Source organism: Dermochelys coriacea, chromosome 5 (assembly GCF_009764565.3).
Source record: "Dermochelys coriacea isolate rDerCor1 chromosome 5, rDerCor1.pri.v4, whole genome shotgun sequence".
In the NCBI taxonomy this organism is placed as follows: Eukaryota; Metazoa; Chordata; order Testudines; family Dermochelyidae; genus Dermochelys; species Dermochelys coriacea.
This window is the reverse complement of record NC_050072.1, coordinates 13,947,245-13,953,795: the sequence shown is the minus strand read 5'-3', so window position 1 is coordinate 13,953,795 and position 6,551 is coordinate 13,947,245. Positions and strand designations below refer to the sequence as shown.

At 47.4% G+C, this 6,551-nt stretch overlaps 1 long non-coding RNA gene across 1 annotated transcript; it reads right to left on the bottom strand.

The window, feature by feature from the left end:
- Nucleotides 1-1,022: 1,022 nt before the first annotated feature.
- LOC122460353 lies at nucleotides 1,023-5,312 on the bottom strand. Its single transcript, XR_006281609.1, has 3 exons — nucleotides 5,225-5,312; nucleotides 4,086-4,180; nucleotides 1,023-1,211 (listed from the first exon to the last, which is right to left on the bottom strand). It is a non-coding gene; the product is annotated as an uncharacterized LOC122460353 (long non-coding RNA).
- Nucleotides 5,313-6,551: the final 1,239 nt, after the last annotated feature.

Genomic DNA, 6,551 nt, shown 5'->3' with positions numbered 1-6,551 from the left:
CCACTAGCCATCACCTTCAGCCCCCAACTAAAACCCCTCCAACGCATCATCAAGGATCTACAACCTATCCTGAAGGACGAGCCATCGCTCTCTCAGATCTTGGGAGACAGACCAGTCCTTGCTTACAGACAGCCCCCCAATCTGAAGCAAATACTCACCAGCAACCACACACCACACAACAGAACCACTAACCCAGGAACCTATCCTTGCAACAAAGCCCGTTGCCAACTCTGTCCACATATCTATTCAGGGGATACCATCATAGGGCCTAATCACATCAGCCACACCATCAGAGGCTCGTTCACCTGTGCATCTACCAATGTGATATATGCCATCATGTGCCAGCAATGCCCCTCTGCCATGTACATTGGCCAAACTGGACAGTCTCTACGTAAAAGAATGAATGGACACAAATCAGACGTCAAGAATTATAACATTCAAAAACCAGTTGGAGAACACTTCAATCTCTCTGGTCACTCGATCACAGACCTAAGAGTGGCTATACTTCAACAAAAAAGCTTCAAAAACAGACTCCAACGAGAGACTGCTGAATTGGAATTAATTTGCAAACTGGATACAATTAACTTAGGCTTGAATAGAGACTGGGAATGGATGAGTCATTACACAAAGTAAAACTATTTCCCCATGGTATTTCTCCCTCCCACCCCACCCCCCACTGTTCCTCTGATATTCTTGTTAACTGCTGGAATTAGCCTACCTGCTTGTCACCATGAAAGGTTTTCCTCCTTCCCCCCCCTGCTGCTGGTGATGGCTCATCTTAAGTGATCACTCTCCTTACAGTGTGTATGATAAACCCATTGTTTCATGTTCTCTGTGTGTGTGTATATAAATCTCTCCTCTGCTTTTTCCACCAAATGCATCCGATGAAGTGAGCTGTAGCTCACGAAAGCTTATGCTCTAATAAATTTGTTAGTCTCTAAGGTGCCACAAGTACTCCTTTTCTTTTTGCGAATACAGACTAACACGGCTGCTACTCTGAAACCTTTGATTTATTACACAGACTCCTATTCCAAGTGCTAGGTGCCTGGCCATCAATTAACAATATTGTTCACAACTACAAAACAAAAGCAGCAGCTAGTCTCACACAGTGCACCAATCAAACACATCTTGGCAAATCAGCAATCCCTGTCCTTCCAGTCCCTTGGTGGGGAAGTAAACATCTGAGTCCCATGGTCCTGTTCATGCATGCCCTGTTCAAAGAGATGGGATGGGTCAACAGATTCTAGCTATTTCAGACCAAAGCAGGAATGAATTCCAAAGTAGAGGGGACACTGTGGGGTGGCGGGAAAGGTAGGCTTGTCTCCCCCAGCCTGACCCCATACCTAATGGGAGTCTTCCCATTGCCTTCAATGGGCATTGGATCATGCCTCTATATACAAGAAAGCTCAAGCTCTAATTCCTGTATAGCTCACACTGTTCTAACTATTGCTGATCTAGGGAGTCAGCCTTTTGAAACATGCCCAGAATCACTCTCAATACTGCTTGACCAAGAACAATATCAATCTGAGCCTCAGCCCACAAGACCATTTTTAACATCATTGATTTCAACAAGAGAAGCAAAGTGATCATTCACTCTACATTTCAGATGAGTGATTTGAAAAAGTCAAGGGAGCGGTGTAATTGTTGTGGATAAATTTATGCCAGCTTCAGCAAGACTACCAACCAGAATGACTGAGATCGCTTTTTAGGATTGGGCTTGAAACCTTCTCTTCTCTCACCCCTCTCCACACCAATTGATCGCTGTTGTTAAAGAGATTGAAACCCTTTTTAAATAATGGGGAGGATTTTCCAAAGCACCTGGGTGATTTAGAAGCATAAGTATTGGAATTTTCCCTATGGGCAGGTTATCCCAGAGCTGCCTTCTTCAGGATTTCTTGCACCTTCATCTGAAGCATCTGGTGCTGGCTGCTATTGGGAAGTGGATATTGGACTAGATCAGTGGTTTTCAAACTTTTTAGGCTGTGTACCCCTTTCCAAATAATGTAGTCGACCATGTACCCCCCATCTAAGATAGGCAGAGGGGGCATGTGGGGTCATGTGCTCCCCCCACCCCACCCCACTCCAGATTTCTGCTTCCATTAGCAACAGCTTCTAGAGGTTTTCAAACTGTGGGGCCAGGGCATGGAGGAAGACTGTATGACTGGGGCTTGGGGAGGGAGCGCTAGCTCCACCCCCTGACTCACTCAGCAGGCCATCCAGCCTGTCTGGGGGGAGGGAGGGGCACAACCAAAAATTGGAGCTCAAAAATCCAAACTTTTTGAGCTGAGCCCCCACTTTGAGTTCCAATTTTTGTTGCATTCCTCTCACCCCAGACAGGCTGGGTGGCCCACTAAGGTGAGTCACGGGGTGAAGGTGGCATGGGGATGGCCCAAGCCACCTGGTGATGTCACTCCTTCCCCCCAACGTTCCTCCATGCCCTCCTAAGGGGGTGCACCCCACAGTTTCAAAACCTCTAAATAAAATGTGTTGTCTGCCATCACAGGATTTTTATTGGGTACCCCTTGAGGAGAGCTCACAGGCCCTTAAGGGTATGTGTACCCAGTTTGAAAAACACTGGACTAGATGGACCTTGGGCCTGATCCAGTTTAGCAATTCCTATTTTCCTATGTTCCTGTTTAGGACTTTGGATATTGTTGCAGAGATTGAGGGAAAGATTCACATTTGATTTAAATCAATACAGCACCTAGCGCAATGGGGCCTAGATCTCCAAGGGGCACATCTGGGTGCTGCTGGATAATAAGTATTTGTTATTATGAATGCAGTGTAAGTGCTTGCTCCTCCCTGGGAGTTTTGCCACTGCTTTCAATGGGATCCAGCTCTGCTTCTTTCTGAGCACCGTTCTAGGTTCATCAAGAAGCTGAACTTCATAGTGCTAAGTAAAACACCTTGCTGTTTAAACAGCAAATAGTCCTGTGTAAACTGGCCAACACGCTATGCTGGGGCTGGAAAGCCACCCAGGGCAACATGCCTCCTGCCTGAAACGTGATGCATGTTAACCAGCGACAAAAATAACAATCGCGTCAAACTTGTATGGTGCTGAGGACCTTGTTTCTGCTGTGGAACAGTTGGAAAAGGAGCGCACACCCTAATGGGTACTAACAAACCGCATTATAGGCTCCACATTCCGTTCTGATTAGATTGTAGAGCTAGGAGTGGGATCCAGTGCCAGCTACCGTTTGCCCAGGGTCCAAGGTGCTGTCAGTAGCAGACAGACAGCAAGGGGCTGAGCGCTTTGGGTAACTAAGCCACCGAACACTGTCAAAACAAGCCAGCTAGTTCTCTAAGGAGTCTGCCTTTCGCTGCTTCACTGTGGACCTTACTTTCAGTGCGTGGGCATCTTATTTACAGAGCGTTCATATCAGCAATTATAATAATAAATAATAATAATAATAATAATAATACAGACAACAGTATGTCATCTAGGGCTTCCCGGAAATCTAACCTGTGCACGTTGCTGGAGCACTAATTGCCTAAGCTGTGAAATCATACTGTCCTTTGAAGGACAAGCTGGTTTCTGTGAATTACAAGGCTGGAGGGGGAGGGTGGAATTGATCATATAAGCAAAATAATATACATCCATTTTATCCTAAGGGATGTTCGCTCGGATCCCCAAGGATACGATACAGTACAGCCCTCCAAAAAGGGGCTGCGGAATTAGACCCCACAAGTATCCACAAGAAGAGAGATTGAGCGCAGCTATCATTTGAACTTGCAGCGTGCCTGAAATTTACCAACCAGTTGCTAAACTTCCTATCCTCTTCCATGCTGGCTGGTTGCACGAATCCGTTTGAAATAGAGCGCATCGAGGCGGCTATCGTTAGAGAAAGCAACGTCTTGGAAGGGATGTGCCATTTTAGTCTGTATCCCGCTCAAAGGCTGCTCAGCGTGTGTTGCACGCCCCCCCCCCCCCGTATACACCCATACAGTACAGATACTGTGAATATCTATATATGAACAATAAGTAGTACAGTTATTGCAGCAAACTCCTGTGAGGAGGTAGCGAAGTAGCCAGTTTAGATCAGCTTGTGAAAACCCTGACATTAATCTCCTGTATAGAAACTCACCAGGCGATCCTCCATCTATTCCCCGAACTCCCATTCAACTCAACAAGAATCAGGAATGCAGGATCGGGTCCTGTAGTAAGCAGAGTCACGTCTTCCTGCACAATACCAAACGTTGCACGGGGTCAGTTTTCCCCATTTCTCGTTCCAGATACGTTTTAAATTGAACTAATGCTGTCTGTCAGTAAATGCCTCCTTCATTTTTTAACAAGACATCAGTATATTGCTCTTTGGCTGCAAACCTATCATTGATTAAAGCACAATAAACAGATGATATATTTAGGTCCCCCAGGATAAAAAAAAAAGGTTGCAATTGTACATTTCTGTGATCAAATCACTTCAAATTAGAGTCTGTTCTAGCAACAGGAAACAAACGGAATTCTAACCAAATGAGCTACAGATTTACCCAGGCACAATTAAAATGAAATAAACCATACCAAGAACAAGCAAGCAGGAACATAGATAATCTAAATGTATCCAGATCTATCTATCTATATCTATACATAACTAATATCCACATCTGCATTTATCTATACCTAAATATATCTAGATTAAATTTATGAAGGGCTCTGAACAATCTAAACTCTGGGGGGGGGGGGGGGTTTCTGCAGAAAGATCTATTCCTGAAAGGTAAAACTAAATGCATTGGAGAGAGGGTGTTGTTTATTATACACCTAAACACTTGTTTTAGGAGGGGGTTACCCCACACGCGTTTACTTCCTACTTCGTAATTTGGGGAAGATTTCCCAAAGCACCCGAAGAATGTAGGAGCCCTATTTATGTATAAGCCCTTTCTGGACAATTTCACTTTCAGGATCTCCCTCACCCTCAATGCTCGCGTTGCAAACGGTGGGCCTGATTCTGCCCCCCCCCCATACAACTCCCCGTCCCCCCTTGATGTCGAAGACACCCTGCTTTGCTGAGATTATTACCCTGCCACGCAAGAGGGGCTACGCTTTGAAGCAACAACAGGTGAATCCTGATTTTGGACAAAGGTATAAACGTCCCATTTGGTAGCCAAAGGGTAGTCGAGGAGCGGCGCAAGTCGAATTCTGCACCGGAGCTAGTTTCCGTGTAAATGTTCTCTAATTACGGGAACAATCGCGTAGCAACATATTTCCTTTCGCCTCCTTTCAACTCACCAAACGGCGACGTTACCAGAATACCTTTGGGTATGTGTGCAACTGCGCAGGCTGTGTGGTGCTTTTCCTTTCAGCCAGCTAAAAGCTGTTCTCTTAATGAATTACTAATGAGTTAAAATTGGACAGCAGGCTTAATTAAAGCGTAGAGGCAATGTGTTTACCACATTGTAATTGAACTCATTAGGGCTATGGCTTTTTGTTTTTTAAGCAGCCGCCTTCTTCTGCGCGTCAAATAATCTATGGGAACTGTTTATTAGGAAAGGGGAAAGATATTGTAAATCAATTCTTCAGATAGAAAACGCGACTTTGGGGGGAAATAAAACACTTAATGATTTCTCTGCTGTTTCCTAGGCGGGGAGCGGGGATGAACGGCTCTCCGCATTGCAAGCGGTGCTTGATAGACACGCAGGAGGCTGGAAAGTTTGGGGGGACTTTTGAGTTGTTCTTGCCACGAGAAATGTGATGGGAGAGAAGTAAAAGGGGGAGACGTGTTCCTAGCAAGGAGCTGAGGTTGTGGGTCCAATACTACTGCAGTTTGGGCACCCCTCCGCTCTTCTGAAAGTTATTAGCGGAGTGTGGGGGGGGCGTGCTCGTTTTAAGGAAAAATAAGCATAGTTTAAGTCTAGCCCCCACAGAGGGATCGTTTGTAGGGCGAGTGTTGCCAAGGTGTCTGCCAGCCTGCTGAGACTCCAAGCCCCCCCCCCCCCCGCTGAATTACTAACTTGGTGGAGAATGTTTGTGCATTTCACTTCTCTTTCTCTACTCACTTAAACGGGGGGGGGGGGACATGGGGAGCGGGGTCAGGAAATTGGGAAGAGAACAGGGCTAGGGTGTGGGGAGGCGGAGGGATTTAGGGGCTGAAGGAGGACGAGGATGAGGATATGGGGGGGTGAAGTGAATGCTGGGGGAGGAGGATGGAGTTAGGGGGCTTGGCGGGGGGAGATGAGGTCGAGGAAGGAAGGGGAGCTTTGCCCTCCTTCCTTACTTTGTCTAGGAGCTTTGCACTCGCCCGTGCGCGGGCAGCCGGCTTGGGACACCCGCTGGTGAGAGCGGCGAGCCCTTGGGGCTGCCTCTCCCAGCCCCGTCAGTCGGCTGAGTGAAGAGGAGTCGCTGCTTCCACACGCCGCAGAGGCGACGGCGGAGCCCAGCCCCGGAGAGCCCAGCGGCCGGTCCCAGAGGGACACCCCGAGCAGCTCCTGTGTGGGGTCGGCAGGGGGGCGCTGGCTGGCCGGCTGGCAGCAGCAGCACCCCTGGGGAGAGGGCGATTTGCCTGCGGCTTGCAATGCGCTGCCTGGCTGTTAGAAGGCGTCCGAGATCCCCAGCCACA